Source organism: Triticum urartu, chromosome 5A (genome assembly GCF_056163025.1).
Source record: "Triticum urartu cultivar PI428250 chromosome 5A, HENAU_Tu73, whole genome shotgun sequence".
Taxonomy (NCBI): Eukaryota; Viridiplantae; Streptophyta; class Magnoliopsida; order Poales; family Poaceae; genus Triticum; species Triticum urartu.
The window spans coordinates 412,398,005-412,407,284 of NC_141877.1; the positions used below are offsets into that span (position 1 = coordinate 412,398,005).

The following is a 9,280-nucleotide window of genomic DNA, read 5'->3' on the forward strand; positions in this document are numbered from 1 at the left end:
TTGCTCGAAACAACGAGTGCCTCCAACTAACAAGAGTCCCGGGGGAGTTTTGTTTGCAGTTATTTTGATTTGATTTGCATAAAGCATGGGACTGGGCATCCCGGTGACCAGCCATTTTCTCGTGAGTGAGGAGCGGAGTCCACTCCTCTTGAGAATAACCCACCTAGCATGGAAGATACAGACAACCCTAGTTGATACATGAGCTATTCGAGCATACAAAACAGAATGTTTATTTGAAGGTTTAGAGTTCGGCACATACAAATTTACTTGGAACGGCAGGTAGATACCGTATATAGGTAGGTATGGTGGACTCATATGGAATAACTTTGGGGTTTATGCAGTTGGATGCACAAGAAGTATTCCCGCTTAGTACAAGTGAAGGCTAGAAAAAGACTGGGAAGCGACCAGCTAGAGAGCGACAACAGTCATGAACATGCATTAAAATTAATCAACACCGAATGCAGGCATGAGTAGGATATAACGCGCCATGAACATAAATATCATAGAGGCTATGTTGATTTTGTTTCAACTACATGCGTGAACATGTGCCAAGTCAAGCCACTCGAATCGTTCAAAAGAGAATACCACCCTATCATACCACATCACAACCATTTTAATAGCATGTTGGCACGCAAGGTAAACCATTATAAGCTCCTTAGCTAATTAAGAATGGCATAAGCAACTACAATCTCTAATTGTCATTGCAAACATGTTTATTCATAATAGGCTAAATCAGGAATGATGAACTAATCATATTTACAAAAACAAGAGACGTCGAGTTCATACCAGCTTTTCTCATCTCAATAAGTTCATCATATAATCATCATTATTGCCTTTCACTTGCACGACCAAATAGTGTGGATAATAATAATAGTGCACATGCATTGGACTAAGCTGGAATCTGCAAGCATTCAATTCAAGAGAGAAGGCAAGGTAATATGGGCTCTTTGTTAGATCAACAATAATGCATATAAGAGCCACTCAACATTTTCATTATGGTCTTCTCCTATCGACCCCCAAAGAACAAGAAAAGAAATAAAACTATTTACACGGGAAAGCTCCCAGCAAGCAAAAGAAGAACGAGAAATATTTTTGGGTTTTCTTTTTAATTACTACTACTACAGGCATAGAAAGTAAACTCACTAAAAGCTACAACTAATTTTTTTTTGTTTTTCTTAAGGTTTATCAAACACACAAGAAGAAAGCATAAAATGGAAAATAAACTAGCATGGATATTACAATGAAAATGTATGAGCACCGACACCTAGCATGAGTGTGTGAACATGAATGTAATGTCAGTGAGAAATACATACTCCCCCAAGCTTAGGCTTTTGGCCTAAGTTGGTCTATGGCCACGGCTGGCCTGGCAGATATCCAAAGTAATAGTTGGGGTCGTATTGAGAAGGATCCCCCTGGTGCCACTGGTTGGCGATCTCTTTCGGATTCCACTGATAAACAGACTGCCGGGAGGATCAAATTGTGGTTCCGGCTCTGGCTTTGTAGCTGATGTGGGGTTTCGGTAGGCGTAAATGGCCTCCAGCGGAACAAGGTACTTGCCTGCAGATAAGTCAAACAAGGAAGGAGCAGGCAAAGTAATAGTCTCAGGGTGATTTTTATCAAATATCAGCTTGTACTTAAGCATATTTTCCTTATTCTTAACGATAAAATCATGTGCTACCATACTCTTATAGTCTAGAAAAACTGGAGGCGGCAACTTCTCTTCCTTCTCATAATGTCTAATAGGTATGTTAAAATGTGCAGCGAGGCGTGAGGCATAGATACCTCCCAAGACGGGGCCCTTAGTACGGTTAAGATTTAAGCGCTTTGCAACAATAGCGCCCATACTAAATGTGTCATCACGGAACAAGGCATGGCAAAAAATAACAATCTCAGAAGCACTAAGGTTGCCACAATTTCCGCGACCAATTAAGCATCTACTAGCAAATATTGCGAAGTAACGTAAAACAGGAAAATCTATGCTAATAATTCTTGCACTGGAAACTTTCCTCATTTCCCCTACAGCAATTGTATCAATAAACCCTTCCACATCGTCACGATGTGGTTCCTCTATACTGCCCTCAAAAGGGATCAAACAAATCTAAAAAAAGTCACGAAGTGACATCTCCTTATGCTCATCATATAAATAAAATTCCACCGAAGGTGGTGAGCTCCCAGCATGGAAATGAAAGTTTTGCACAAAGATATTGGTGAGTAAGAGGTACTGTTCACGTTGGTTGTGGAGGAAGGCGGTGAGGCCTGCATTCTCAGCTAACTCATAAAAATCATCATAAATCCCGGTTGCTCTCAAGAAATTATCACAAGGCCATTCACACGGCCGAACCTCCGCAGTACGAGGGAGATTATACTTGGGGTTCTTGTTCTCTTCACTTTGTTTATCCTTCGAGCTTCGGCTCGATGAGCCCCTCAAAGATCTCTTCATCTTTTTCTGAAAATTTCTGAAATTTTTGTAACTTCAAAAATAAAAGTGAACCAAACTCAACAATATTGATAGAAACTACTCCTACAAGTGCCTCGAGGCAATATCATGCATTAAAACTACTTTTGGCCATATAAATTTGACATGCAAGCTCAAGAACAGGGTCACCTAAGCAACAAAAATTTGCAATGAATAAAACACTAGAACAAAAACTAATTGGACCATTGGAGGAGTCACATTCCAAAGAACAATCCCTCAAAGAAGTTTTGTGAATGGAGCTTTGAGCTAGGAGATCGAAAATGGCAGCAAGATGAGCTTGAACTCGGGTTTGAGCTGGTTAGTGATTTTTTTGGGAGGAAGGAGTGTGTGGTGGCTGGAATAAGTGGAGGGGAGCCACCATGGGTCCACGAGGCAGGGGGCGCGCCCTAGACCCTCGTGGCCAGGTGCTTGCTCCCCCTGATGTGTTCTTAGTGCCAGATATTCTCAAATATTCTAGAAAAAATCATATTAAATTTTCAGGGCATTTGGAGAACTTTTATTTTCGGGGTATTTTTTATTGCATGGATAATTCAGAAAACAAGCAGAAAATTACTATTTTTTCTTTATTTAATATAATAACAGAAAGTAAAAAAAGGGTACAGAGAGTTGTGTTTTATAAATTCATCCATCTCATGCTCATCAAAAGGAATCCACTAACAAGGTTGATCAGGTCTTGTTAACAAACTCATTTTGAATTGCATGAAACCGGAAAATTTTGGAATAACACTAGGTTACCTCAACGGGGATATGCACATTCCCAACAATAAGAATATGATATTTCTTCTTGACAGTAGGAAGAGGAAATTCAAAACCTCCAATAGTAATTGTTGAAATTTTTCCAATAGAATTGATACTGTGGACTTGAGGTTGTTTCCTCAGAAAGTGTACCGTGTGCTCATTACCATTAACATGAAAAGTGACATTGCCCTTGGTGCAGTCAATAACAGCCCCTGCAGTATTCAAAAAGGGTCTTCCAAGAATAATAGACATACTATCGTCCTCGGGAATATCAAGAATAACAAAGTCCATTAAAATAGTAATGTTTGCAACCACAACAGGCACATCCTCACAAATACCGACAGATATAGCAGTTGATTTATCAGCCATTTGCAAAGATATTTCAGCAGGTGTCAACTTATTCAATTCAAGTCTACGATATAAAGAGAGAGGCATAACACTAACACCAGCTCCAAGATCACATAAAGCAGTTTTAACATAGTTTCTTTTAATGGAGCATGGTATAGTGGGTACCCCTGGATCGCCAAGTTTCTTTGGTATTTCACCCTTAAAAGTATAATTAGCAAGAATGGTGGAAATTTCATCTTCCGGTATCTTTCTTTTATTAGTAACAATGTCCTTCATGTACTTAGCATAAGGATTCAGTTTAAGGATATCAGTCAAACACATACGCAAAGAGATAGGTCTAATCATTTCAGCAAAGCGCTCAAAATCCTCATCATCCTTTTTCTTGGAAGGTTTAGAAGGAAAGGGCATGGGTTTCTAAACCCATGGATCTCTTTCTTTATCGTGCTTCCTAGCAACAAAGTCTCTCTTATCATAACGTTGATTGTTTGATTGTGGGTTATCAAGATCAACAGCAGGTTCAATCTCTACATCATTGTCATTACTAGGTTGAGCATAAATATGAACATCATCATTAACATTATCACTAGGTTCATGTTCATTACCAGCTTGTGTTTCAGCATCAGAAATAGAAATATCATTGGGATTCTCAGGTGTGTCTACAATAGGTTCACTAGAAGCATGCAAAGTCCTATCATTTTTCTTTTTCTTCCTTTTATAAGGACTAGGTGCATCTGCATTAGCTCTCTGAGAATCTTGCTCAATTCTCTTAGGGTGGCCCTCAGGATACAAAGGTTCCTGAGTCATTTTACCACCTCTAGTCATAACTCTAACAGCATTATCATTCTTATTATTTAATTCATTGAGCAAATCATTCTGAGCTTTAAGTACTTGTTCTACTTGAGTGGTAACCATAGAAGCATGTTTACTAATAAGTTTAAGTTCACCTTTAACATTAGCCATATAATCACTCAAGTGTTCAATCATATAAGCATTATGTTTCAATTGTCTACCAACATAAGCATTAAAATCTTCTTGCTTAACCATAAAGTTATCAAATTCATCCAAACATTGGCTAACAAGCTTAGCAGGAGGGATTTCAGCTTTATCATATCTATAGAGAGAATTTACCTTTACTACCTGTGTCGGGTTATCAAGACCGTGTGTTTCTTCAACAGGCGGCAAATTAAGACCATCTATTTCTTCAATAGGAGGTAAATTATTAACATCTTCAACTTTAATACCTTTTTCTTTCATAGATTTCTTTGCCTCTTGCATATCTTCAGGACTGAGAAATAGAATACCCCTTTTGTTCGTAGTTGGCTCGGGAGTTGGTTCAGGAAGTGTCCAATTATTTTCACTAGTCAACATATTATTCAATGGAATTTCGGCTTCATCAACAGTTTTTTCCTTGAAAACAAAACCAGCACAACTATCCAGGTAATCTCTGGAAGCATCGGTTAGTCCATTATAAAAGATATCAAGTATTTCATTTTTCTTGAGAGGATGATCAGGCAAAGCATTAAGTAATCGGAGAAGCCTCCCCCAAGCTTGTGGGAGACTCTCTTCTTCAATTTTCACAATATTATATATTTCCCTTAAAGCAGCTTGTTTCTTATGAGCGGGGAAATATTTAGCAGAGAAGTAGTAAATCATATCTTGGGGACTACGCACACAAGCAGGATCAAGAGAATTAAACCATATCTTAGCATCACCCTTTAATGAGAATAGAAATATTTTAAGGATATAGTAGTAGCGAGTTTTCTCATCATTAGTGAACAGGGTGGCTATAACATTTAATTTAGTAAGATGTGCCACAACAGTTTCAGATTCATAGCCATAGAAAGGATCAGATTCAACCAAAGTAATTATATCAGGGTCGACAGAGAATTCATAATCCTTATTAGTAACAAAGATAGGTGAAGTAGAATAAGCGGGATCATATTTCATTCTAGCATTCAGAGATTTTTGTTTCAGCTTGGCTAATAGTTTCTTAAGACCACTCCTATCATTGCAAGCAAGAAAGTCTCTAGCAGTTTCTTCATCCATAACATAACCTTCAGGAACAACAGGTAATTCATATCTAGGGGGAGAATCTTCATCATGACTTTCATCAATATTATCAGTTTCAATAATTTCAGTCTCTCTAGCCCTAGCAAGTTTTTCATCAAGAAATTCACCAAGTGGCACAGTAGTATCAAACATAGAAGTAGTTTCATCATAAGCATCATGCATAGCAGAAGTGGCATCATCAATAACATGCGACATATCAGAATTAATAGCAGAAGCAGGTTTAGGTGTCGCAAGTTTACTCAAAACAGAAGGTGAATCAAGTGCAGAGCTAGATGGAAGTTCCTTACCTCCCTCGTAGTTGAGGGAAAAATCTTGGTTCTTTGATCTTTCAAGTTCTTCATAGTGATAAGCAGATATAAATCCCAGGTGACTCAAAGAATAGAGCTATGCTCCCTAGCAACGGCGCCAGAAAATAGTCTTGATAACCCACAAGTATAGGGGATCGCAACAGTTTTCGAGGGTAGAGTATTCAACCCAAATTTATTGATTCGACACAAGGGGAGCCAAAGAATATTCTCGAGTATTAGCAGCTGAGTTGTCAATTCAACCACACCTAGAAACAGAATATCCGTAGCAAAGTGTTTAGTAGCAAAGTAATATGATAGTAGTGGTAACGATGGCAAAAGGTAATGGTAGCAAAAGTAATATTTTTTGGTTTTGTAGTGATTGTAACAGTATCAGCGGAAAAGTAAATAAGCGAAGAACAATATAGGAAAATCTCGTAAGCATTGGATCGGTGATGGAGAATTATGCCGGATGCGATCGATCATGTAATAGTCATATCCTAGGGTGACACAGAACTAGCTTCAGTTCATCAATGTAATGTAGGCATGTATTCCGAATATAGTCATACGTTCTTATGGAAAAGAACTTGCATGATATCTTTTGTCCTACCCTCCCATGGCAGCGGGGTCCTATTGGAAACTAAGGGATATTAAGGCCTCCTTTTAATAGAGTACCAGACCAAAGCATTAACACATAGTGAATACATGAACTCCTCAAACTACGGTCATCACCGGTAGTGGTCCCGGTTATTGTCACATCGGGGTTAACAGATCATAACATAGAATAGGTGACTATATACTTGCAAGATAGGATCAAGAACTCTCATATATGCATGAAAACATAATAGATTCAGATCTGAAATCATGGCACTCGGGCCCTAGTGACAAGCATTAAGCATAGCAAAGTCATAGCAACATCAATCTCAGAACATAGTGGATACTAGCGATCAAACCCTAACAAATCTAACTCAATTACATGATAAATCTCATCCAACCCATCACCGTCCAGCAAGCCTACAATGTAATTACTCACACACAGCGCTGAGCATCATGAAATTGGTGATGGAGGAAGGTTGATGATGACGATGGCGATAGATTCCTCTCTCCGGAGCCCCGAACGGACTCTAGATCAGCCCTCCCGAGAGAGTTTAGGGCTTGGCGGCGGCTCTGTATCGTAAAACATGATGAATCCTTCTCTTTGGTTTTTTCTCCCCAAAAGTGAATATATGGAGTCAAGGTTGAGGTCGCTGGAGCGTCAGGGGGCCCACGAGGCAGGGGGCGTGCCTAGGGGGGTACGGCGCGCCCCCACCCTCGTGGACAGGTGGTGGCCCCCCTGACGTGGATCTTTCTTCCAGTATTTTTTATATATTCCAAAATAATTCTTCGTTGATTTTCAGGTCATTCTGAGAACTTTCATTTCTGCACAAAAATAACACCATGGCAATTCTGCTGAAAACAACGTCAGTCCGGGTTAGTTCCATTCAAATCATGCAAGTTAGAGTCCAAAACGAGGGCAAAAGTGTTTGGAATAGTAGATACGACGGAGATGTATCACTCCCGTACTAAAATAGATACCCTGCACGGTGCCTCCTAGCTAATAAAAAAAGGGGACGCGTGGCGGCACGTAAATGGTAAATAGAACGCCCATGGTTTCAATAATACTTGTGTTTCCGATTGTAACGTGACAGCACTTGTTCCAAAATGACTTTGTTGATTGTTAATGTGTGCGCCTTCCAAACGGACAGCAAAAAATGCCATCAATCTGTGAGATGCCTGCCCAAAAATGCAATTAGATATCTAAAAAATGCCATCGATAAGTTAGATGTTTGCTTAGAAATGCCATTAGACATTGTTATTTTCACGTCAAACCCGTTGACCATGTTACATGACAAAGATAAGCCGATTCTCACAATGATAAGTTAATGGTGTCCAGCCCAACACACCCCTCAAATAAAACTAAGCACCCTGGAATTCTCTGACAAAACTAAGCACCCTGAAATTCTTTGACAACTAAATTGCTGGCTATATGATGTTGGCCATATATATTGTACGTATATAATGTCAAGAAACGAGTGGTAGTACTATACCAACTAAAAGATGAAATGTACGAAATATAACAAGAAGAAACATAACATAGTTCCGCTGGGGGCTCAGCACAACACACCCCTCAAATAAAACTAAGCACACCAGAAATTAAACTAAGCAACTAATCTGGTAGACACTGCATTAGAACCACCATGAGAAACAACACTGCCACCTTACTTGGACTCCTCGTCCACGTCCTCGACTTCGTCCTTGTCCCTCTTCCTCTTGGGTGATACTTCTTTGCTTGAACTGCACACTTGGCTCTTGCTCTTCATCCAACCCTTGTAGATATTGATACAAAGGTAGCCATCCATTGCAGCGTAGTGGATGTGGTCTATATCTAGTACAGTCCACTGCCATGCACGATGAAATGTGTGCAGAGCTTTCTTCAGTTCACCATACATAAGATGAACCATGGCTCCTGCCAGGGTCAGCATTGAAGGCTGATCAAGGGAGGGCACCAGCCCTTCCTTCTGGAGGTCGAAGGGGTCGCCTACAACGAGGCCTATCCGACCCAGGATTTCCTTGTCGTTCCTAAAGTCTATAGTAACGTATTTGACTCGGCCGCCCTTGATGAAGTTATTACATTCCTCGCACTCTACATCGGCATGGCATATGTGGTAGACCAAGCATAAGCCATGCACGCAAACCTGGATCACGGCGGGCTTCTTCTTCTCCGCCTCCTTTAGTTTCTTCTCGCTTCCCAGGACTGTGGTGTACTCAACATCTAGCCCGGTGACCCACTCATCATTTGAGATTTCGAACATGCGTTTGAAGCGAGCAAGGCATTCTTTCACCATTGCAGAAGAACGGGTGTAGATGATGTCGAACTCATCGCCGGTGATGGTTCTAACCTTGTACTCACCGCCGATTATGGAGATTGGGACGCCATGGATTTGGGAGGAGGGTTAGGATTAGTGGAACTGCCGTAATGTGAAAGGACAGGACGACTAGGAGCGGTTTATCGATTGTAAAAATGTCAAGTGGGGGGCGTGCGAATGGCAGGGTAGTGGCTTGCCTGGTGGATAAATGGATTCATGCACAGTACTATGGGGCCCAATTGGATGTCATGTCTACTCGACGCCCAATTAAATGGATTTCGATGTCATGTCAAGCGTCGGGAAAATTACAAGTGATACGAAGCTTTCCATTCTCCCATGATACGGGCTTCCGAGAGCCCTTAGATCTGAGATCGAACAGTTGCATGGCGTGATTCTAGACCTATGGGTGAATACCTATCCTGGAGGGTTATTCTGCAAATTTTCAGCAACTTAGCATG

At 40.4% G+C, this 9,280-nt stretch overlaps 1 pseudogene; it reads right to left on the reverse strand.

Annotated features, from left to right (window-relative positions):
• Window positions 1-682: 682 nt before the first annotated feature.
• LOC147971655 (uncharacterized) lies at window positions 683-5,973 on the reverse strand (annotated as a pseudogene).
• Window positions 5,974-9,280: the final 3,307 nt, after the last annotated feature.